The sequence below is a fragment of the Cricetulus griseus genome, chromosome 3 (genome assembly GCF_003668045.3).
Source record: "Cricetulus griseus strain 17A/GY chromosome 3, alternate assembly CriGri-PICRH-1.0, whole genome shotgun sequence".
In the NCBI taxonomy this organism is placed as follows: Eukaryota; Metazoa; Chordata; class Mammalia; order Rodentia; family Cricetidae; genus Cricetulus; species Cricetulus griseus.
Window position 1 is genome coordinate 254,046,043 of NC_048596.1, and position 24,733 is coordinate 254,070,775.

At 45.0% G+C, this 24,733-nt stretch overlaps 1 protein-coding gene across 2 annotated transcripts in view; it reads right to left on the minus strand.

Moving 5' to 3' along the window:
* Slc22a23 (solute carrier family 22 member 23) overlaps nt 1-24,733 on the minus strand; it is a 188,265-nt gene that overhangs the window by 45,985 nt on the left and 117,547 nt on the right. The window lies entirely within an intron of this gene.

The window sequence follows — 24,733 nt, forward strand, 5'->3', positions numbered from 1 at the left end:
GAGGTGAGGCTCATGAGCTACCCCTCCTTCCTGTCACACAGGTCCCTTTCTGGGCTATGTCACCTTGGACACACAGCCCTCACTCAGACATAGCCTTTCTTCCACTGCTCCTTCACACACAGGAATCCAGGAAGAGCAGGCGTGGTTCTGAATGGAGGTGCGGCAAGGCTCCCAGGAGAGAGACACACTCACTGTTCGTGGTGAGCGGAACAAGGAAACAGGAGAACTTTATGGATTGTTCTACACCCAAAGACCTTTATAAGAAAGGCAGCATTTGCAGCCCACACAGCCCACAACCCTGCCAGGCCCAAGATCACTTGGTTCAGAGGTTAAGTTGCATACTTCAGCTCTAACAACACAGGTTAGGGCTTTTCAAAACCCACTGTCCTTATGAATGGACTCCCTCATACTCCTCTGACCTCAGATAGATCAGCAGCCCATGTCAGCCAGGGGAAGAAAAATGGGAAGACCCTGTGTTCTCAGGCACCACCTCCTGTATCCTAGATCCTGGTCAGCCTTAGGGCTACTGAGCCCATCTGGTGGCCACTAGATGTTCCTAGACCAGTGGTTCTCGACCTTCCTTGTGCTGTGACCCTTTAATACATTTCTTCATGTTGTGGTGACCCCAACCACAAGAAATTATTTCATTGCTACTTCATAAATATAGTTTTGCTACTGTTATGTGAATATCTGATAGGTGACCACCACGGGGGTCGTGACCCACAGGTTGAAAAACTATCCTAGAAGACTGCTCCATCAGTTTACACTTCCCTTTCTTCAGCAAGGCAGGAAACTGCAGCTGCTGCGCCTGGCCCCACTGTGTCCCACTCTCCTCCCAATGCTGTTTCCTTCCTGCCTGACTCTCTACGTTGAGCCTGGAAGTATAGGGCAGCATTTAATGATTATTGCCATAGGCAAGGACACAGGCTCCAAGATCTTGGAGACCAGGACTTCAGCCATGCGATTGTGGGATCCTTATTATAGCAAGAGAGCTTGAAATTGCTAGGCACAGAGACCCAAATAGCATCCCAAGGTAGCAAGTTGCTATTATCATGACAGCTCCAAGCCTGCCCTTCCAAAGGAAAACTTTGTCTTTCCTCTTTGTTAAGACCTGCCAACTGACCAGTATGACCAAAGGGATTGGAAAAGAACGGTTTCCTTCCTTCAGAGAAAAGAAAGTCAAGCCAGGGGAACTTTTAAAGTATTTCCTACAAATCACATTCTACTGTCTGCCAGATATACAGATGTGGACGGTGAAATGTCAAGTTGTAGAGACAATGCATTACTAACTGTTGGTATCTAGCACTGTCACCAGTGCTCTGAGCATGTGAGCAAGCAGCTTTTCAATACATTAAACTCATTTAGTACACACAGGTCTATGATGTAGATATAACTTTTAATGCTCATTTTATATAGAGGAACACCTATATAGAGGAATGATTGAGAATCTTGTTCTAAATCTCACAATGAAGAAACAAGGTAAAGAGTCCCCATGCTGTCCACACTTTTGCTGTAGGCAGGAGCTGTCTACACACAGGCCAGACTCTAAGTTCCAAGGAGGCAAAGCTCCCCTGACTGCTCACTGGTGTTCCTTAGAGCCCAGGAGGACTGTGCCAGGAGTAGGAAATGCATCACAGTTTTTTCTTCTCTAGTTTGTTTGTTTGTTTGTTTATTTAAACCTGCGACTTTTTCTGAACTTGCTAAAATTTCTGCTTTGTTTTCTTCTTTTAAAAGAAGAAATATTTTATTATTTATTTTTATTTTATGTGCATGAGTGTTTTTCTGGCATGTGCACTGTTTGTGTGCCTGGTACCTGAGGAAGCCAGAAGAGGGTACTAGGTCCCTTGGAACTAGAGTTATAGATGATTGTAAGCCATCATGTTAGGAACTGAGCCCAAGTCCTCCATGAGAGCAGCTAGTGCTTTTCTTAACTGCTGAGCCATCTCTCCAATTTGGGCTCTGTTTTCTTGATGGTTAATTCGGAGCCAGGGATTTGCTTTATAGCCCAGGCTGGCCTCAACCTTGTGGTTGAATGTAAAGCAACTTAGGGAAAAAAGTATTTCTTTTAGCTTACAGGATGCAGTCCATTATCAGGAAAGCAAAGGCAGGAACTTGAGGCAGGAACCTGGAGAGAACTATAGCAGAGACAATGGAGAAACACTGCTTACTGGCTTGTTTAGCTAGCTTCTTAAATATACCCTCCTCATAACTAGGGGGACTAGGTGCCATTTTACCAGCCCATTTTAGAGATGACAAAACACACAGTTGGGAGGTCTAGAGCAGAGAACTGGAATCCACATCTCTAGTAAGTTCCCAGGGATCTCCCCTCTCCCCAGAAGCAGGGCTCTGTACATTGTAGGACCTACAGTGTAGGTGGACTTTCATAATACCAGCACCGTAGTCCCTGGTTAATATTCACTTTGCACCACTGGCATGTGAACACCAAGAGAACACAGGGGGCTGAAGGATTTGCCAGTCCAGGTGGCCTACCAGCCTTGGCACCGAGGTTGGCTTGTTGCCAACACCAGGTATGTGACTTTTCTCTGTTGGGGGGTAAAAAAAAAAAACCCACCACATCACAACTTTCAATGCCCCCAAAGCAAGGCAGGCAGAGGCACAAAAGCCCTGGAGAGGCAAAGAAAACGAAATATTCTATTCGAGATGGAACAATCTAGAGACTATGGAGCAGGGCTAGTGGCGTTGGGCAGATAAGGCATCCGTGTAACTGTGGGTGTGAGAGGGGAGCCCATGAAGATTGCCAAGTTTTTACCTTGTTTAACAACCTTTAGATTCAATTAGAAAATAAAACACAGATGAGGTCACACAAAACATAGCTAGGGTCAGGGTCTGACTGGTCCTGCCAGTCTGCAGCCAGTGATCCCCATCCAACCAACTCATTTTACTCAAGGGGAAAATAAGGTTAGGGAGTCAGTTGGTGGTAAAGGCAAGGCATGTTTCCAAGCCTCCTGCCCTCTGAGATCACCACATTGCCTTTGGAGAATATAAGCAACAAGGATTGCTTTGGGTTTAGTTTTAAATTGGGATTACAATAAAAAAAAGAAATCAAACCTGATAGGGCAACATGGCAGTTAAAATTAGCACCAACCCCTGACACACACACACAAGTGGAAAACCCCTTTGTGCTGTGTTCAACTTAAAATCACCAGCCAATTAAACAGAGAGTCACATTAGGCCAGCAGCTGGAAAGTCGTGTTCAAGAAGCAGGTCTGTGGGGAGGGATTATGTTGGCAGAAAGTTGAAGTAGTGGTTTTGTGCCCAACCCAACTGAAATAGGTTTAGTAGGTACAGTTCTGAGACTGACTAAGACTGAGTGCCGCCATCTTGTTATTTTATTTATTTATTTTTTTAACTAATCTTGCCCCAGTGTCTGCAGTGCAATCTCCTGCACACGAGGATGGGCCAGGAAGAATTGGACACCACTATACCCTAGTCCTCAGTCAAGTCCTGCCTCAGGCATTTAGATGTTCAGTCATCTCTGAAGTAAATTCTGTTGTTCAGATGTTCACTGTGGAACAAAGACTCAGAGGGCAGAGTGCTCTCAGGTCCCAGGTGCTAGGTCCTAGGTAGGGGACTTCACAGGTCACAGTGTAGTCACCACACACGTCATGCTGTGTGCCAAGTGTAGGCTCAGCAAATAGATGCTGAGTAATATTAATGACCTTCAAGAAACAGAAACTCCCCTAGTTAAATCACCCAGTGTTTAAGCCAATTTATTCCTCAGCTGGACTCAAGTTTATTCCACTGTGATTCTACTCACAGCTGTGTGGCCTCTGGGAAGCCACTTAACCTCTTAAAAACTTAACCCAGTTAAGAGAAGAATGATGTTAGGGTATTTCTCTCTGGGGGTTCCATTTGCCTCCAGTTCTAATGTGAGTTACAAATGAGGTGGTATGATCCAGGCTGCTCTGTGGGATCCTAGAAGCTGTAGAGAGTCCATGTAGAGATGTGTACCTCACCCATTAACCTGCAGTTCTGGGAGTCAGAACTGGCTGTTGGCTGTTGACTTGGAGCTGGAGAAGGGAGATTGTCTCCGCTTTCTCTACATTACACTCATCGGATGGCCTGCTTCTGCTTCTGCTTCTTCTTTTTTTGTGGGGTAAGGGGGATGTCTTGCTATGATGCCTAGGCTGGGAATAGAGGCACACACAATCATAACTAGCTTACAGTTGCTTCTGGAGGAAGTCTCCCCTTCCAGAGACATTTCCCTAATAATTCACCTGACACATGGCTGGTGGTTACTACGCCTCATTGCTCTCACCAGTGAAATTACCTAAGTCTAAATCTCTAGTGTGCTGCCCACCTTTCTCTACAACTCCACCCATTTGATGGCCTGCTTATTTTCTCACCTGCTGTCCGCCTCAATGCTCTTGCAAAGCAAGACTTTGCTAAGCTTTACAGCCCTTCCTTCCATTTCCACTCTGCTGTCTTGGTTCACCTAACCCTGTTTCTCCTACTATCCCTGCCTAGTTCAGCTGCCCTTCCTCCATCCCCCCCAAGCCCCCTTTTTCTGGGCCCCAGAACCATGTCCAAGAACCTTCTCTGTAGCTTTTCCCTCACAGCTGTGAAAGGAAAAGCAGGCTTGCTTATCTGTGTCAGTGACTGGCATTTGGTTCCCACTTAGATGCCCAAAGAACAGCTATAGAATACAACAGTCCACATGAGTGTGAAAGGCACAAGGGCCACCTTGAAGTGGGTAACTAAAACAATTACCATGGTCTGTATTAAACACAATTACATGAAGGCAGAGGGCCCAGATCAGAGTCTTCTGAGGACAGACCCAAACACTGTCTAAGAAGGTAATTCTTATACCAGGCTGGCCTCGAACTCAGAGAGATCAGGGGGCCTCTGCCTCCTGAGGGCTGGGATTAAAGACATGTGTCACCACTTTTAAATTCTTCAACACTGCCTTGGTGCAGAGGAACCATGGGATCTTCATTGGCTTGGGTGTCCAACCCAGCCCCACCACTGTTCTCAGGAAGCACTTGCTGCCTATGGCAGAGAGCGGAGTTACAGAGCTGCTGAAGAGGAATGGGGATAGCAGTTACACACAGAGGGCTTGGCTGTGCTAAGCACTGGAGTCGTTCTTTTTCACTTGGAAGTAACCTGGCCAGGGAGCAGTTATAGTAACTATGGGCCTTATTTTTAAATGGCACTCCTCTAGCTTCATACTCAATAAGGCTGGGTGTTTGACATGTATTTTATTTAATCTCATCTTCACTGTACTGACCAACTCAGTGACAGGTCTTATCTTTTTTCATCTTTTGCTTGTAGTGCTGGAGTCAGGACTCAGGGCCTTATTCAAGCTAGGTGAGTGCTTTGTCACCAAGCTGTATCACTAATGCTAATATCACACATTTTCAAGATCTCATATAGCCCAGGCTGGCTTCAAACTTACTATGTAGTCAAGGATGGCATTGATCTTCCTGGCTTCATCCGAAAGTGCTAAGATTATAGGGGTATGCCATCATACCTGGATGATCTCTCTCCCATTGTCTCTCTCCCTTCCTCCTTTCCTTTCAATAACCCTATACTGTATCCAGTAATATAACAGTCTTTTTTTTTTAAAAGATTTGTTTATTTATTACATATACAGCATTCTGCCTGCATGCCAGAAGAGGGCACCAGATCTCATTATAGATGGCTGTGAGACATCATGTGGTTGCTGGGAATTGAACTCAAGACCTCTGGAAGGACACCCAGTGCTCTTAACCTCTGAGCCATCTCTCCAGCCCCCATTCTTATCTACAGCCCAAGAGACCTAACTCACTGCTTCCATAAATACAGCAATACAGAAAGGAAGAAAGATGTGATGTGGAAAGTGCCTCTGTGTATATCTTTGTCTTATTGGATGATAAATAAAGTACTGTTTGGCCAATGAGGCAGCAAGTTAGTCAAGGAGGATTCTGAGAAATGTAGTAAAGCAGTGATGATCAAGGCAGGAAATGACATAGCATGCAGACTCATACATAAACATGGGCAAGAAGGAAGTGGGCCCCTTCTCTATTCCTCCAGAGTTACCATGTGATCCCGGGGATGAGGATGCCAGCAGAAGGCATCCGATAAGATAAGTCTTATAAAATATATACATTTATGATAATTAAGCCTGAGCTAGCAGATGAGAAATCCTAGTCATTGGCCAAGCAGCTTTTGTACCTAACACAAGTCTCTATATATTATTTGGGGCCCTAACTCCACAGGCAGAACTCAGGCGGGCAGAACTCAGGTGGCTGGTGGAAAGTGACCACGTGGTGGGAGGGCTCAGGTGGCTTTTGGCAGAAAGATTTATCATAACAAAAGATGTCCTGAGTTCCATCCCTGGGATCCAAATGGTGGAAAGAGAGACCTGATTCCCAAAAGCTGTCCTCCACACACATACTATGGCATGTATACATCCACAAACACAAATATAACTAAATCTAAAACAAAAATTAAGAAGATAGATGACCCTGCAATTACATCTTTAAAAGTATAACATTTATAGTTGCATGATAGCTTTTACTATAAAAAGAAGAATGCTATGAGAGAATCAGAAGTCTATGCAAGATGAAAAGCGTAGCATGAAGATGAGCTGAACTCTGTAAGCAATATAGATTTTCAGGGCTCCTGCTCTAGTCTGAAAACACAGCTGCTTGGAGCCCACAGTCACTTTTCCATTGAGAGTGACCATAATAACAGAATAGGGAACCAGAAAAGGATGATAAAGGGGCCCGTGGATGAAGTGGTGCCTAAGCTGCACCTTGAGAAACACGAAAAGATGTAGAGGAAGCCGTGGGGGATACAAACTACCCCAAAGGTGAAGGCAGGGCAAAGAGAGGTGGAAGCCAACCAGTCCCTGGCCATGTGTGGCTCTTTTATCATCAGCCTCTGGCCATTCAATGTTTCAGTCTGTGGAAAGTGTTTGTAATTCTAAGAAAATATAAGCAGTGTCTCCCATTCCCCGCACTGGGTTGATGACAAATTGTCCTGCACACAGGCCTTTGGTGGGTAAGGAGAGCAGGCGATCAGTCTCAGACTCTACCCAGCTTTTGTCTGAGCCTTTGTTTCCTGCTCCTTTCTGGGAGCAGCCCTGGCCCTTGGTAAGAGCCTTAGTGCTTTAACCTATGATGCTGGAAGACTAGCTGAGCATCTTTTTGCAGACATGTACAATTAAAACTGTCTGTACTCAGTGCTTAGTAGATAGCTTAGAAGATAGCTTAGTAGATAAGAGCACTGCTATAAGAGCAAGAAGATCTGAGTTCAAATCCCTAGCACCCACACTAGAAAGCCAGGCATGACTGTACATGCCTGTAACTTCAGCATTGGAGGATAAAGACAGTGGATCCTGGGAGTTGGCTGGTTAGACCATTCAGCCAAAATAATGAGCTTCAGGTTTGGAAAGACCCTGTCTCCAACAAGTAAGGTGGAGGGTGATGAAGGAAGACTCCACACACCGAAATCTGGATTCTTCATATGCACACACACGCAAGCACACCTGAACACACATATGTTCATATATTGCACACATGTACACACATGCACAAACAGACACACATAAATTAAAAAAAACAAAAATTACTGAATCCTCCAGAACCCATTTCTCCACCTTCTTCCCTCCCTGTGGGGGAGGTTTCATGGCCCCATTGCCTCTCCTACAAAACCACTGTGACTCAGAAGCATGGCCTGAAGTGATATGGGTGGGAGACAGGGGCACTAGAGTTAAAGGTGGCTGGAATTTCCATTTTCTAAGTACTAGCCATGTGACCTTGAGCAAGGTGTTTACACACAAACTCCCTACTCTTACAAAGTGACAGCAGCAGATACAGCCTAGGTAAATCGGTTCTAAGAATGGGTTCAGGCAAAACGCCTGCACTTGCACCAGTGCCTGGAACAGGGATGCAGACAAATAGCTATGGCTGGCCTTGGGACTCCCTGTCCCCCTTTTTAAGCAGTGACAGCATCAAAGACAAAATGCCCCTTTAGTTCCAAGGGACCACAACACAAATGAACTTCTGTAAACGCTTGTAACTTTCAAAAGTTAGGGGCTTTTTGCATGAGAATGGCAGCCTGCAAAGTGACATCATTTTTAACCACAACCCTTTCCCTAAATGTTCCTTTGTGGAAAAGCAAAAACTGATTTTCAAAGCCCCACATGAAAAAGCACAAGACAATTGCCATAGTAAATTACTAAGGTGACCCACACAGTCCTTGTGGAAAATAGACAAGGCTGCCTGTGAAAGGCTGGCCTGTCATGGGCTGGAGGCTAAGACCGCAGGATCTGTGGGTTGAGAGCAATGGCAGTACTTCATGCATTTGGAAAGAAATGGAGGGTAACAAAGGATGAAGTTACTATGTATAAAAGAGCCCCATTTCCAACAACACATTCTTTCTTTAGGGCAGTGTTAAATGGATTGTCAGTGTTAAATTGACATCTGCCTTGGGTTCCACATACACAGTGGCTTAACCATCACCCATGCCTGTCTGTCACTTCTAGCTACTCAACACCAGTGGAACTTCCTATTTTGAATCTGGGGATCACAGGGATCATGTATAGTTGGTTCTGAAGGAAATGCATTCAGAATGGAAAAATGCTTCACAGAGGGAGGTGGTCTCCAGCCTGAGTCCTAGCAGCCCATGAGACTCACCTGAGAAATTGTCTCAAGTGGAAAGAACTTCAGAGAGCATTTGCTCCACTGGGAGGAACATGAGAAATGACTCAATGCTGGCATCCGGGAACTCACCAAACACAACTGTTATCCCAAAGCCAAGCTCACACACAGCCCAAGAACCACTTCTAGATGAAGTTATAAAGATTCATTTGAAGTTCAACTTTGGTAAGATGTCTGTCAGGGCTCCCTGGAAGCCCTGGATTAGATCAGTTCTCCCCCTTCTTGGGGTCCAAATCATGAAAACACAGGGAAAAAAACCACAGTATTCTCCAGAGATGTGAGCCACAGTGATGTTCAGATATAAACATTGGGTGACATTCAGATATAAATGTCGCCACAGAAAAGCTACAGCAGACATCTGGGGGCCAGTGTTCACCCAGTGCTTCTGGTCTCATTAGGCATCTCTGACCAAGTGAACAGAAGAGAGTAGAAGGACACCCACTGTGAGCAAAGATCCCCAGTGGAGCACTGGGGCTGAGGAGAAAGGGCAGGGCAAAGTGGAAAACAAGTCCAGGCCAGGCCTATCTTCACACTTGGTTAAAATATAACTCAACTCATGTGCTTCAGGAAAAACAGATCTTGTCAATTATTAAAATAAAGTTAACAGGTTTTTGTTTTTTTCTTTTTATGATTACTTAAATCTCCATATATTTTTCCCACTGTTTAAATAAACCTGAGTTTTAAAAGGGTGTGTGTGTGTGTGTGTGTGTGTGTGTGTGTGTGTGTGTGTGTATTTGTGGACAGTGGAAGCTAAAGTGGTCAGCAAAGTTAAAAAGATAATCCAAAACTAGTGATTCCAAAACCATCGGTTTATTCCTAAGACCAGTAATGAGGACTTAAAGTTCAGGTATATTTTCATGAAAACTTACTTTCAGTTACTGTTGTATCCTAAGACAGAGCTTTTAATTTCAACCCAGTGTGGCATGGTGTCTGTACTGGACAGTTTTAGGTCAACTTGAATTTTCTTAATTAGTGATTTTGATTGGGGAGGTTCCAGCCCACTGTGGGTGATACCATCCCTGGGCTCTCAGTCCTGGGTTCTTTTTGAAAGCAGGTTGAACAAACCATGAGGAGCAAGCCAGTAAGCAGCACACTCCATGGCCTCTGCTTCAGCTCCTGCCTCCAGGTTCCTGCTCTGTTTAAGTCCTTGTTCTGACTTCCTTCGATCACGAACAGTAACATGTGTGTGTAAGCCAAATAATATAACGGGTTGCTCCCCAAGTTGCTTTGTTTTGGCTATAGTGTCTCATTACAGTAATGAAAACCCTAAGACAGTGTCTTAAGGACATGTGTCTCTTGATTTGACTCCTTCAAAGAAATTCTGCAGCCAAGAAGGAACACTCCACCCCATTAAGACAGCCAAACACTAAACGTAAAACATCACTCTGCATAAGGCCCCAGGACCTCAGCACTCTCTCTTGCTCTCTCTCTCCTCTGTTCACTTCCTGTATACAGAGATCTCTGAGAGTGATGTTTTTTAGAACAAGGCTTCTGTGCTACTCAGCAGACTCCCTTGGGGTTCTATACCCAGGTCAGCCTAAGCAGCCACATGTTCCAGGTTGTCCTGGAACTTGGTATATATTAAAGCTTAAAAACCCTCACAGTTACAGGCTGGAGAGGAGGCTCAGCAGTTAAAGGCACATATTTCCTTGCCAAGGACTTCATTTAGTTCTCCACATCCATGTCAGGTGGCTCACAACTACTTATAATTCTAGCACATGAGTGCACATACCCCATCCCCATATAAACGTAATCAAGACATTAAAAACACATCTTTTAAAGAAAATCTTCACTATCAAATGTTGGTAGACACCTGGCACTTTCTCAGCTGCCTCAAACCACCATCATAGAAGCAACACCTTCCCAGTGGTGTTGCAGTGAGAGGCCTTTTCCTTTCCTTTCTCAGGTTCAGCACTTGGAAGTCTATGGATTACGCTATAAAAGACAGAGAAACATGAGAGAAGGCATAGCTCATTCCTGTACTTAATCTGAGTGCTAAACAGTGATTACTGAATGTCCCCATAGGCCCAGGTGTTGATGGTCTGGAGCCCAGGTTGTCACCACTAGAAGTTGAAAAAAAGAAACAGGGTTGGAGAAGGCTCTTCAGCTCAACAGGAAGCAGCTTCCATAGGAGACTGTGGATCTGCCTTGCCACTTCCGTCTTTTGCTTCCTGGCCCTGAAGTGAGCCATTTCATTCTATCACACACTTCCCCCAAGAGGTGCTTCTTGCCTCCAGTCCAAAGACAGAGACAAGAGATTTTAGACCTATACTTCCAAATCCGCAGGGCAAAGTAAATCTTTTGTCTTGATAGTTTATCATCTCAGATATTTTGTGATAGTGATAGAAACCTAAATAAAACACCAAAGCAGCTCATAAAGTGACTTAAAGGTTACTATTTGGGGCTTCTATATTATCTTAATATATATAGAGAGATACATAGGATCTCAATAACTAGAGAAACAAAGGGAAAATAATGAATGGTTTTAGTAACATTTACCTGTACAGTTTCTCACTGAGGCATCAGCTTAGCTCTGAGGACCAGAGTCACTCTTGTCCCCCCATAGGGAACCTCTCTTAAAGGGGTCCTGGGACAGCTGAACTCTTTCAGAAGACTCTCATCTTAGGTAGATGACAGGAGCTCACGTGGAGTGTCTTCCTGCATCCATCAGTTGCAAAAGTTATCAGCTCTCAACATTCTGCCTGCCTAGAGGCATGTTCTGGACTGGCGCTTACTGTCACCCACATTTCTGAGTATTGCTAACCACCATGATTAGGAATAGCATAGCCCTTCAAAGCCAGCTGTCCAATAGGCTTTGGGTCACAAGGTCTGCAGTACCCAGGACTTAAATGAATATCTTATTTCAAACACAAGATTTAGCCCCTGACCATCCCCCCTTCTCTCTCCCTCCTCTATCATCATTCAAACATGTCTTCTCTTTAAACATTTTTTTTCCTAATCAGACCAGCATAATTTATCAGCATGGCCATTAAATAACTCAGCCCTTAATGAACTGAGCTTATCAAGGAATGCTTGCTCTGATGTTTGCAGAGACATAATTAAACACCCAGCAAGCAGCCAAGTGGCTGAGGACACAGGTTACTCCTGAATTACCCATCTGCCCCATACATAATGGCAATGATTGATGACCTTGGAGAACTAGGTACAGGCAGGACTAATCACTGTCAGACATCCTTGCATTCTGGAGAGCAGTACTCATGCATGCCAGAGTAAAGGGAAATACCTCGTTTGGGAAAGGACAAGCTGGACATCGTGGCACAAGGGAAGAAAGACCCTACAGCTATCAATAGGTAGATTGGCACTGCCTTCAGTGATGTTAGACCTGGTCATATCTGCTACTGAGTTGGGAACTGTTTTTGTTGAGGGAGAAGGCATTAGAACAAATAGCCCAGTTCTCGACAGCACTGGGATACATTGGTTTTTACAGGGTTTTCTCCAAGAGCTACACTGTCCAAAACTGTAGGTACATGTGGCTATTTCAATAAGTTAAAGTTAAATGGGATTAAACATTCAGGTTTTCAGTGGCACTTGTTATTTTCAAGTGTTCTCCTGCACAGCACTGACCTAGAATGTGATGCAAAATATTGAACTAAAGATGCCAACCCAGCCTTCCCCAGAATATGTAAGTAGGAAAGAAAGAAAAGCCCAAGTTAAAATTTCAAATTATATAGCATTTGCACATACTGAAAAGGTATAAGACACAATAAGGAATACTTAGCCTACTGCTTAACTTGGTCATATTTCTACACATATATTTTGGTCTGTGTTTCTGTAGCTATAACAAAACATTTGAGGCCGAATGTGTAACAAGAATTCAAAATTCTCGTGACTGGAGGGTCCAAAAAGCACAGCACCTGCCCCCAGAGAGGACAGCACTAGCTTCATCACCATAGAGACGTAGGAAAATGAACCAGCATGTGCAGAAGAAACTGAGCACATGATGTGGCCTTGTTTTATAATAACCCACTCTTCAGAGAACTGACCTTGTCCTTAAATAACTACATTACCCCCTGCTCAAGGTGGTGCCCTTGCAACTTTCTGCTGGGACCGATCTCTTGAAGAATCTACTGTATCCCAATGCACTGAGGACTATGCCTCTTGCTCATGAACTTTTGGAGAAAACTCTCAAACCATAGCAATGTTCCATATTGTCTCCCCTTCCCTACTTCCCTTTTTGAGTAAATAAAATACCATGGAGATAGACTTTTCATCGGATCCTTTATGAGCGTACATATGTGTGCACACTCACACCCACATGCATGTATGAGTGTATGTATGCATGTGGAGGCCATATGTTAATGTAACATGTCTTTCTAAAATGCTCTCTCTCCACCTTAGTTTTTGAGACAGGGTCTCTCACTAAACCTGGAGCTGACCAATATTGCTGGCTGGGGGCTGGCCAGTGAGTCCCAGGATCCTCCTGTCTCGGCCTCTCCAGCACTGGGATTACAGGCATGCCCTGAAATGCCTGGCTTTTTACATAGGTACTGTCTGGATATCCAAACTCAGGTCCCTCAGGGTTGTGCAGCAAGCACTTGACTGACTGAGCCATCTCCCCAGCCCCTTGCTGGATGGATCCTTTTAATGACTTGTATAAGCATTGCATTGAGAAGTTCTAAGGACACAAGTGACATAGCCATATGGTTGAGGACCTGGCCCTGGAACCAGACAGCCTGGGTTCTGAGTTTCTTGGAAAACTCAAAAGTAATTCTAGAATATCTGGAAGTCCATTAGGGTTAAGGTAAAACTAAATCAAATGCACAAAATAATGCATAAATACTTCTTTTTAGAGGCAGAAATGGAGAACATGTCTTGCAAGAGCCAACTCTAAATTTTAAACATATTCAAGCAAGCGAGCATTTGGCCACCAGAAACAGCTTCAATAGCACCATTTAATTTTATAATTTCAGAGTAAGCTTCCTGCAACCTATTTACCTGCTGCCTTCTTAAAAGAGAATAAAGGTGTGAGTTCCAGCTTATAGCAAAAGGGGGGTGGCTTTTGACAGCATAGGGAGCCTGGGCTAAGGGGACCATCCTTCTAGTCTTGGTGAAGCCTTTGGTGTGCTTGAAATATCAGGAAGCAAGTGGGCTCATCACTGTGCAAGCTTCTTTTATGCAAAGAAAGTGGCTGTTTGTTGATGGTTGGACAGACAAAAGATCCCTTGCTGAGACTTAATGAATTGTCCTTACATCTTAATGCAAGGAACACCTTCTCTGTCCAAATTCTTGACACTCTTTCATTTTAGTGTCACATCTACTACACCCCCAAATCCAGCAGATTCCTGACATCAATGAGTTCCAGTGGATCCAGGGAATCAAGTGGTCAAAAAAGAAAGGCAAAACCCTCACTAAGTTCTGTATGGCCCACCTTCATTTACTCCTTGAGGGAGATCACTCATTTTTGTCCTGAAGAAAGTACCAGGAGTCTATATTCTCAAAACCCAGCATCCTGTACAGGACAAAGCAGATAAGAAACATGGGAGCCCTATCTACATGGATGTGACTATAGAAATAGTCCACAAATGCTGTGGACTATAGAAATAGATTTCTGTTATTTGCCTCAACAGTCAGGCAGAAAAACTGGCATACCTGATGCTAAACAGACCTTTTTCTTGGTTGTTTTTATTTATACCTTCTGTGTGGGCAGCTAAGGCCCTGTTATTTATTCCAGTGCCTTCCATTCTCTAAGTGTAGAGACTGTTCTGGGATTCTGTGGCACTGCAGAATATGGTAAGTGACAGTGAAGTGACACGGTACACAGCCTTGCTGTCAGTTATTCTGCTTCTGACAGGCTTCCACTTCAGCACCGAATGTGTCCCACTCGTGGGCAATTGGCCTGATACTTTGGAAACTTTCCCCAACTCCATCTTCTCAGATAGGCACACTGTCCATGAGATGGCCCCTGGCTGCCCCTTTAGCACTGTATTTTGCCAATGTGATATGACAGCGCTGTCTGTCCGGAGTTAGAGCTCGGTATCTCTGCATCTCTGATCACATGACTCTGTACTTCTAAACTCCAACACGGCATGATGGAAACAGAACTCACTCCTGCCCTGCCCATACAGATGCCAGCTCCCACCTCAACTTCTGTCTGCCTGTCACCTACAGATTCCCATAGCTGCTCCAGGTCTGAGCAGAAGACATCAGATCCCATCCTTTTCTCCCCTGCATGGTCCTAGGGCCCAACAAGCTTCCTATGTACAGATCTTATCTGCTCTGGTCATTCTACCCATTGCCACAGTTCTGCCACAGGGTGGTCAGGGTCCCCTCCACATCTATTGTCACCAGTTTACCAGCTCATTCCCAAACAACCAAGGGTCAATAAATCCTCTCTAGGCCTCCCAGCGCTACAGGAGTAGAATTAAGTCTCTGGCTGGGATTCCAGTGCCTGTGGCTCCCTCTCACTCTCTGGAGGACATGGAGCATCATTCACTGGCTTCCACTTTTCCAAATGTACCTTCCAGATGCCCTTCTGCCACACCTTGGTCATCTCTATCCTCTTTCAAGAAACTTTTCAGTCGTCACAACACCAGGGGGAATTCTAACAGTCTTCAGATCCAGGTGAGAGTCCTCACCCCAGGTGAAGATGTCTTGAATCAGACATACAGCTATGTCTCCTGCTAGTATTTAAAGAATACAATTTTACCCCTTTAAATTAAATACACATTGTGGAAACTTTATGACAATATAGAAGTATAAAAACATGTGAAATGATCATCAATAATCTAAACTCAGCATGATCGAACTGTTGTTTCCTCCTGATCTTTAAGAGTTATTTAAAAGGTTGGCTATCAGCTGGCATTTGTTTTTTGGAATCGCACTGTCAACATTTCTCAAAGTCATTGAAAACACTGCCCCCTTGAGGTGTTCCTGCAAGGTCTGGCTGAGAGGTTACGTCATTTAAACACTCAATGTCAGGTTGATTCCGATTCTATGGTCTCACTATCACACCCCCATCCAGACCAGCTTCCTTGTAGGACATTGCTTTCCTTGTAGAGATGGGTCCTTCTCTGTCTTGCACCTCTATGGTGTTTGTAAAGGCAGACATTGGTTGACGGACTGACAAATTCTGTGCCTTGTATGCCTAGGTTCCATAAAATGTTTACTTCTAAAAACACAACTGTGGGGCACTTAGTAGGACTCTAGTGGCAGTGCTCAGTCGTCCATTCCCCTTAGTGTCAGCCAGTAGGTCTCAACCACAAAAGGGAGGACCTAAATGCCATCGCTCTCTGCTTGGAGCTCCTGGCTCTCTATTTGAGTCTTCTGGATCTTGAGCTTTGTTCAGATCTCATGACTCTCTCTTTAGAATCCTTAGATCTCTGTTGGGTCTCCTGGGCTGCTCCTGTCTGTCCCCTTTCTTGATCAATAGCATCTCCACTCACTCATGACACTTACAGGACTCTTCTCAAGTCTACCTTTATTCTCCTACTCATCTTTCTCTAGACCTTGCTTATTCTTTGTCCACCTCCATGTCTCCTGTCCCTCTGCCCTGATCTAGGCTGTTGTCTTTCTTGCCCCGCCAGCTTCGATAGTCTCTTCTGGTTCCCCCACCTTCCAACTAACCACTTGCATTTCAGTCAAAGTAATCTTTTCAGGAGCAACCTAGTGCATCTCCTTGTCATTCCTCCTACCCGTGGACTCCGAGTCTATGGCCAGACAAAGTGGGTCCTGTCTGAGGCCATGTGCCTCATCTTAGCCAACACTCACTTCTCCAGAGATCTGACCCAGAGATGATAGAAAAATTGAGCTCCAAACCTTATACAGCCAGAAAAAGTCATTTAGTATTGCAGCAAGGGTCTTCCCCTGACCATGAAGAGACAGCCCATCCCCAAAGAGCTACAGACCAAAAGTCTCCATATCCCAGAGCCAGGGAGGGGCAGGAGCTGACTACTGTGTAAGTTTGTGTCCCTGTTCCAGAGGGACGCCAACTGATCCTCTTTCCTTCCACCTGCTTCCTCAGACCTCATCACTGGCTGGAAATAGAAGCCAATCTCTCATTACTCCTTCGGAAAGTAAACAAGTGCTCCCCCTGGGTAAACACGAAAGCCACAGGGCGTCCTCAGAGCAGGTCAATAAGGAAGGATGACGTTTCCTGTTGTGGCCTGTAAGGACAGCAGGGCTTTCCACCCAAGAACATAGGGAATGGAGGGTCTACTGCTCTTCTGGGCTGCCTTTCCCACCTGTCATCACCCCAGCCAGTTCTCTGTGCTGGAGGGGATCCCGATCCGATCCTGTCCCTCAGGCCTTGATTAGCACAGAACTGGCTAGTGGGAATCCGATTGCTTTTTCCTCTCCTATGATGTGCATCACCTATAGTGTAACCCTGTAGGTGCGAAACAGGCTCAGAATACCCCTGCACCTCCTTAGAGTTTGGCTGGTAGGTAGGTTGTCAACGTTGGTTAAGCCATTTTTATTATATTAAGATGTATTGTCTCTCATCTCATACACCATTGTACTTCTGTTTGGCGAAGGATATTGAATATTCAACCAACCAAGCAGTTTAAATATCACACCGTCTGGGGAGGTGGCGGAAGAGAGGGGAGAAGAGAAATTCCTGGAACAATTCAGAAGTGAGCCAAATGGAAAAGTAGGAAGAATCTTAGCAGACTCTGCAAGGGTAGGCTTGTTGCTTCTTTCATTCTCCCATACAGACCTTGGAGAAAGGACCCATGCTGGAGTCTTAACTCCCATGACACTGATGCATGACGGAGATGGTCACCATCTGTGATCCCATAGATTCTAAACGTTTGTATTCCTTCAGTATTCAAAAATCTTGACCAAGAGGTAGCACCACAGATTCAAGATTCTTTCTAGATACTGGATAATAATAATGACCCAGGACACAGGCACAGTGCATGCACAGACATAACATCATGAAACTCTTAATTCACATTTCATACAATGCATGAAATCCTTTTTTTTTTTTTTAAACACTGAACAAAACTCATCAAAATGGACCCCATAACCTTAATGTACTGGAATGTGTTGTGGACTGAAGTCTTACAACTTTGCAGTAAAGAAGGGAACACCCTCACCCCCTGACTCCTGCCTGCCCCATTTTTGTTCAATCCATGGCCAGTTTGGATTCAACATGTGAGCTGAGAACAATCTGACACTTTTTAAATGGTTGTGAAGCTTACAGAAATTAGGATTTTAGCACTCACAAACAATGCTTTGTTGGAACGAACACAGCCATCCAGCTTCAGTCCAGACTGTCCTGGCTGTCGCTGCATCTCAACAGCAGTGTGTGAGAGAAGGTGAGGCAAGAGGATTTGAATTCAGGGCCACACCGGGCTATAAAGTGAGATTTTTGTCACAAGCAAAACAAAATAGGAAGGGTGTCACAGAGCTGCTACATACAGTAGGGCCTCGTGCAGCTACAATGTTTATTTTCTAGACCTTTATAGAAAAGTGTGACTACACCTGCCCCAAAGGAATATATTATCTGACCAAATTGTCAAGTAGGAATGGGGTGTTCTGGCCATGTGCTTCCTATTTCCAGCAGAAAGGTCAGTAATATTAGTTTTAAAAAATGCAAATGGAGATTTTATTAGGAGAGCTGACTCTCAGAATAAAGGAAGGCCAGGTTACTCCCACATCAGAGAGGAACATGGGACAGAAGAGAGAAGGCATTAAGCGACCCCTGCCTCTATCGAGAGGGTGACAATCTAGGACCATCAAAGAACATTTTAATTTTTAATGCTCTTCTCCTTCTGAGGCATTTAATTTGTGGTGTGAGAGAAAGACGTGTTCTCTTAAAACCATCCCTTTTAAATTTACTAACCCATCACCGTGAGCCTGCATTTCCGCTACCAGAAGTAAAGCCAGGCTGGGCGATTTGAACACTGTCCATTTAAAATTCAAGAAACCAGCGTCAGATGAAAAGTACCCTCGGAATGCTTGCAGACAAAGGCCTCATAAAAGGCTAATGCTATTTGTCTAGAATTACAGGAAAGAAAGTGAGGGCTGGAGAGGCCCTTTAGCCCCAGCCTTTGTGAGGCCCCCTTGATGGAAAAGAAAGCTCCCCATTAGCATTCTAGTCGGGGCTCTTTGTCCAGTGTAATCCGAGGACTGTGGAAAGAAAGCGCCTGGTGATTTAACCTCCTTGGGTGGAAAAAGAAGGGCGAGGGGGAAGGGGAAAGGGAATCTCATGTTATCCACCAGTGTTGGCAGGAAGGCACATGCCATGCTTTTATGGGGTTGGGGGTGATGAACCTGGCACCCCACGGCTGTGTCCACAGAATGTTAGGCTGTGAATAGCACTAAGCCAATAGACACCGAGTGCATAGCCACAGAGGCTGGATGCAAGGCCCTTCCTGTCATTCCCTAGCCCTCCTCCTCTCTGCTTTCTGGAAACCTCTGAAGCCCTCACCCTTCTTGGCTCTGCCTCAGACAGGCCATGGGCATTTCAGGAGCCACAGTGGATTTCCTCCCTACCCCACTCCATGCCAAGAAAGCCACAGGGCCTTACAGATGCCACATTCCTACTACTTGGCACCAATAGGGTTACCAGGGAGACTTGTTGCTTCCTTGGGGGATAACCAGGAGAGCAGGTTGTAACACATTTGCGACCAAGATGCATGTCCCTAGATGAGCAGAATTGAAGGAAATGATGTCAAGACCTGGGCCAGATGGTAGAATCATCTTGAGACTGCCAAAAAGCCCCCTCTGGGCAAGGCAAATAGGACAGGAGAGAAGAATGTCCCAGGGAGATAGTGGCCTGACACCCAACTGGCTCCTCTTTGTAATTAAAGTCAAGGTCAAAGAACCCCATTGTCTCCCTCCATAGAGTTCCTGGAATCTAGGAAAACCAGGCACATTAGGACTAAAGGCAGGGAGAAAGAGAGGGGCATGCTCTAGAAGAAGAGCCTCTTGTCCTGCTATGTTGGGAAAATCTGCACACACAGACACACATAGACACACAAGCACACATGTGAGATACATAGATATAAACACACATGGTGTATGAGAACACACATACACAGAGAGAAGGAGAGGCTGTGTGCACTTGTGCATGTATAGTCCAAGTCTCAGCTGCACTGGCGTGTGTGCCAAGGGTACCTGCTTTAAAGACTTAATTCCTCCAGGCTGTGATCTCCACCTCACTCTCACTTCCCCATCTGACAATTAGAAACCTGCTGGTTGGGACTCAGCTGAATCATGGGAAACAGACTCATGTGAGTCTGTAATCATATTCTCACCTCCTATGGAAATGACGAAACTTCTTTAGGACCTGAGACTAGACTGGTGTTCAAAAATAAAAAAGGAATTAGAATCTGACCTTAATCCCAGTGTGGGACTTTTGCCAGGAAGGAAAAGCATACAATGAAACAGTGTGGGTAGCAGGTGGGAACACCTCCAGTATGACATCTGGATAAGTACAGAATGCCACACACATCTGAGGGAGGCCCGATGGCTGCAACCTTCCCACTATATCTGGAAGCCAGCCTGTCACACAGCCCCCCAGAACCTTTCTGCCACCCAAAGAACCTTTTGCCACCAGCCCTGTCTCAACAGAACTCTGAGCTGATGGATGGGGTAAAAGGTCTTAAGGACTAGAGTGGGAAGTAAATATGATTACTGTGTAAATATTGATGAATACCACAGCCCAGGAGATCTAAGACTCGCTAGTGCTCCACTTAATCTAAAATACACACGACAACTGACTACCTCACTACTTGAAAAAGAATTCTTCGTTCATGAAGATTTTGAAGAACAGTCAGTAGAGGATTGCAAAAGACAGGACTGGGTCTTTACCTATTGCCCAAGCCCAAACTTGGTTTTTCTTTGTTTCTTTCTTTCTTTGTTTCTTTCTTTGTTTCTTTGTTTCTTTCTTTGCTTCTTTCTTTCTTTCTTTCTTTCTTTCTTTCTTTCTTTCTTTCTTTCTTTTTTTTCCTTCTAGTATTTGAATAAAAAAGAGAAGCTGTTCTGTCTTCTAAGCTCCAGACAGAATCTGTGTTAGGAGGTCCCCCATGTCTCCAGTTGCCAACTACAGCCTGCTCGATGGCACTTGAGTTTAAATGACTTCCTGTGTCCCCTCAACATCTTCTCAGATCACCAGACCTAACACCCACCAGAAAATCTGCTGCACTCCACTCGAACGCATGCTAGGCTTTGCAGGCAAGCTGCTCTGATTCCAGGACTTACCAGAGTTTCCTAAATGACACCTGTATGAGGAAAACAAAGAAGAATGAAAAGGCAAGCACTCTGGAATGTTCATTCCCAAATCAGCAAGCCGATCAAGTGCTGCTTTCCTGGGCAGGGGTCTGTGACCTCCTTTTCCTCTTCCCAAAGTTATCCATCTGTTCCTTGCCTTGGCACTCACACACACCCCAGGAGACACTGGGATCAAGGCACTCAGCTCTTTCATACTAGAAGCAGATGCTCCCTTCCACAGGCTCCTCAGGACCCCAGATCTGGCACTGATGACGCCACATGCAAAGACATCTTCCAAATTCCAGGTACTGATTGTTCTCTTGCAAGCATGTGACTTTGCTTTTCTCTACGAGAGACACTGGGGAAAGGCCCTTCTGTGGTCAGGTGACTGAACCCACTGATGTGAGCCTGAGGTGAGAGGTGCTAAGTCACCATACTCTGCAGGTAAACCTCCTTGGTAGACTTGTGAGAACTTTGGTGACAATCACAGATGGTCTTCTTAAAGTCAATGTGGCTAAGATCAGAAGCCACAGGAAGGGCTCAGAGGAAGTTCAAGGTGACAGGCACATGTGGGCTCCCACGCAAACCACATAATATAATCTATTTACCATAGAGCAGTCAAGGCACCAGACAGGCAAAGGCTCTCCCCCAGATCTCAGTGACGAACTAACAGGAGACATACACAGGAGACTGAGGGCTCCTGGGACTTTCCTCTCTTCTTCTGCATGTGCTTTTATATGACATAGGTTGGAGGAACAAAAGAAAAATTTAGATCCAGATTCTCCACCCATCCTCATTGCATTTAGTGTTTGCCTCCACAGCAGTGATCCCTGAATCATGGTGGGATCCTCAGGCTCATTGGAGGTTGTTACATGTGTTTATAACAGGACAGTGTCTGTGGTGATATTTTGTTTGTGGTTTTAACAATGTGTGCCTGACTATTAGAGAAACAGAGCAGCCAACCACTATTCTTACCTCTACTGAATCCTCAGACCAAAGCGGTGATCCTGTCCCCACGAATCCTCAGACTGAATGCAATGAGCTGCTGTCCTCCTCATGCCTTAAATTCCTCTCTCTGCCCAGCCATATCAATCCTGTCTCCAGCTCCCTAGTGCTGGGATTAAAGGCTAGTTACTCCCAAGTACTGGGATTAAAGGTATGAGCCACCACTGCCTGGCTGTTTCTCTTTTAGACTGGATCAATCTCCTGTAGCACAGGGTGGCCTTGAATTCACACAGATCTGCCTGCCTTTGCCTCCTGAGTGCTGGGATTAAAGGTGTGTGCCACCACTGCCTTGTCCCAATAGCTAGCTAGTGGCCAGCTCTACACTCTGATCTTCAGACAAGCTTTATTTCTTTGTTTGTTAAAGCACAAACAGAATATCACTACAAGTGTCTTTCCACACTCAGAGCCTGGCATGCAGCAGGTGATGGATGAACCATTTGTTAAGGGATGAACAATATGAAGGATTGGAAGCAGGGTCTCTGGGGAGGACAACAAAGTGTCGGAGATGTCAGTGACTCATGCCATCTGATATCATCTATGTTAGGTAGCTTGATGTCATTGCAACAGGTCAATTTACAGAGAAGAAGTGGTCCTTTAGGCTCCAGTTTTGGCAGCCCCAACCCTTGATTGGTGGTCCTGTTGCTATTAGGCACATGGTGGCACACTATAGAGGAAACTCGTGGTGGAGAACACACCACTCTCCTCATATCCACTGACAGTCAATCTTGTAACATATGGGCTGTTGGGAAACATGTAAGGACATAACTCTAACTTCTTAACTAGTCAAAAATTAGTAATCTTTACCATGGAAAAGGAATTATGCTACACCAGGTGGGCCATGCAATGGCCTGCCAAATCTCATGATTCAGTGTCATCTTCAATCAGTTTTTGCTTTTTCCTGTCAGTTAAGAAGATGACCTCATAAACCCACAAGTAGGCAGCATACAGTAGGCAACATATAAGCAGGAAGCCCTGCTTGGAGGGCCGGATGTTGCTGTGTGGACTCTGTCTTTGAAGGAGTCAGGTGGGTACCTTTGTGCTGTTTCTTCCTTTAAGTAAGCAACAGGAAAAACATACAGCAGGCCTCTTGTTACCCAGTTTACAAAACACTAGTGCCCCTCTGGTATTCAAAGGCATGTTCAAATCCATATCCCTGGGTTATATTCCATCCTATCAATATGGTAGCCATCTTCTGTAGTTAAAACTTTCCCCTAAATGCTATTAGCACATTAAATAAAATAAGACGGACAAAGGAGGTGTAGGGGCCAACCACTATAATCACAGCACTCAGGAGGCTGAGGCAAGAGGATCACAATGAGTCTGAAGTTAATCTGGACACAGGAGTCTGAGCTCACAGTAAGATGGATAGAGGTGCTCACGTACTATCAGATTCTCATCTTCACACCAACAGCAAGAGTCTTCGTGAAAGGAAGAAGAAGAAAATAAATACTCATCAAGAAATGTTCATCATTTCTCACACTCCATTCCTGGCAAGGAAGAAACACTTCCTTGCAAGGAAGAAATTCTTCCTTGCTCAAAAACAAAACACAAAACACAAAAGATACAAAGCAAAGCAAAAAACTTACAAAAACTCTGTATGTGTGTGTAAGCCTGTGTATGATTTCTTGACATTGACGTATGAAAAAGTACGTGAGCAGGGTGCAGGGTAGTGGGAAGTCCCTGCAGGGAAAGGCCAGGGCATGGTCATTTTGAGTTTGGTCTCCATTCCTCCACAGGCTCCAGAAGTGGGCCATGTGTTGGCTGCTTACAGAATCTCATCATTTTCTGCATCATCTGCTAATTTCCTTTGTTTTTCTAAAGTCATGAGCCAGAGGTCCTAAGGCTAGCTTAATCTCCAGGCAGCACCCCCATTATCAGTGGAGACATGGCTCCTGTTTCCTTCTCCATCTACACCAACACAGGAGAGCCTCTGAGACAGGACACCGAGGGATTTTCCTTTTTCGTTTTTCTCCTTTTTCTTTTGTAATGGCTGGCAGGATGGCTCAGTGGGTAAGCGTGTCTGCTGCCAAGCCTGACCACCTGAGTTCATTCCCCAGGACACACATGGTGGCAGGAGACAACTGACTCACTGACTCACACAAGTTGTCCTCTGACCCCCATAAGACGTGTGCTGTAGCATACATATGAGTGTTCATGCATGCATTTGTGCATGCATTCATGTAAACACACACATACACAATTTTTTAAATGCAATAAAAATTAAAATAAAATCATTTTTAAAAGGACAAATACTGTGGATGGGCACCATTTGTGTAAAGCTTTTTAAAAGGCAACATATTAGGATTCAGGATTTCTAGCTACTACGTGGGGCCATCACAGATGTGGACAAACTAAAAGCAAATCATGGGACTGAGACAGGGTTAATGGAGAAGTGGTAGCTTTTGGAGAGGAGAAAGGTTGGAAGACAGGGCAGAGGGCTGGGCTGTATTAATAAGCCTGCTTCCCAGGGTAAGACATGGATATATGCAATGCCCAAAAGGCTCCATAGTCAGCAATGAAGGAAATCAGAGCAGAGGCTTTCTTGAGAAAGCCTTCCTGAAACACAGCAGCCTGCAGGTCCTTTTTTTTATTATTAATTTATTTTTTACATTCCAATCCCAGTTCCCCCTCTCTCCTCCCCCCTCCCCCTTCCCCCTCCCATCTGCTCCTCAGAGAGGGTAAGACCTTCCCTAGGAAGTCCACTAAGTCTGTTCCATCATCTTGTTGAGGCAGGATCAAGGCACCTCTCCACCCCGACACCCCTGTGTCTAGGCTGAGCAAGGTATCTCTCCATATAGAATGGGCTCCACTAAGTCAGTTTGTGCATTAGAGTTAGATCTTGACCCACTGACAGTGACCTCATACACTGTCCTAGTCCCACCATT